This window comes from Stegodyphus dumicola, chromosome 9, assembly GCF_044657685.1.
Source record: "Stegodyphus dumicola isolate Sdum_Otavi_A_Nest chromosome 9, ASM4465768v1".
NCBI classification, from domain to species: domain Eukaryota; kingdom Metazoa; phylum Arthropoda; class Arachnida; order Araneae; family Eresidae; genus Stegodyphus; species Stegodyphus dumicola.
Window position 1 is genome coordinate 140,311,636 of NC_140776.1, and position 1,307 is coordinate 140,312,942.

Sequence of the window (1,307 nt, forward strand, 5' to 3'; positions counted from 1 at the left end):
CAAGTTTCTCCAAGGGGTACCCTAAACTATACTTTTACCCATTAGGAAATACGAAATTAGGTTAAGTAAATTGATTATTAAGCGTTACAATAACCTACAGTATTAACATTAACACAGTAGGTACATCAACACGTCAGCAAAGAACAACGTCTATTTTGAAGAAAAAATGTCTGTTTCCGCATAAACTTTTAAGTCCCGACATGCCCGCATTTGCAAAGTCACATTTTGAGACCGCATTTGCAAAGCCACCGTTTAAATGACTTTCTGGCGACTTTTTCAATCGGCGCACGACGGCGCCAATTCAAAAAGTCGCCAGGCAGTCATTAAAAAGATGGCTTTGCAAATACGGTCTCGTTCATGTCTTATTTGAACGCGCCCCCTCCCGGGGTCAACTCAGGTCAAACCTGGGGAACTACTGATTATAATCTGCACATAGGCAGTCTCGGCCACAAGTATTTAAAATTAGTCTTCAGAAGACTGTAATCATCGATGGCGATGACTGGTTCAGGCTCGAAAGTGACCATATGGCACCCTCTTGTCCGTTCCGTTGGTTGTGGTGGAGCTATATAGTCAAATATTCATGGTTTTCCGGGACGAAACACCCCTAAGGGGAAAGTTGGGGTCTTCAACCTTTCACGCCCGAGAGCCATATCAATAAATTCATAAAGATCAGTCCACATGTCTGTCAAAGTGTAGTCAGAAAATTTATAAAAAAAAGGTAGGTTTTGAAAGACTACAATTAATTCTAAGCGAAGAGATTCTGTTACAGATTTGTTACAGATGTTACATACTATATATATATATACAGGGTGGGGCAAATAAAAGTGGCGTGGAAAATAGAGTTTTCCGCTCCACTTTTATTTCCCCACCCTAATTGGTTCCAAAAATTCAAATGGAAGTATAATTAAAATGTTTTGCAACTTTTTTAACTGTGAAAAAAAAGCATAAAGATCATTGTACAGAAGGATGTTACAAAATGCATTTACAATTAAAAAAAAAAAAACTTACATTACTGCCGGGAGATGGTAGTTATTTTAGTTTCAATGTGAAATTTGATATTAGTTTTGCTTGGTTTAAGCTTCAATATTTGGTTTAATCTGTGCTGTTGCATTTCGTAAAGTTTTCTCCAAATGTCTATCTTGTTCCTGTTTTTGGTTTTAGGATTTACAAAGTGCATTTACAATTTTAAAAAAAAACTTCATTTACTACAGTCACACTGTAAATCTATAAATGGAACTACTCTGATATGCGCCCTCAAGGCGCCAAATTTCTCGCTAAATATTTTTGGCGAGAAACTCCACGCTGCC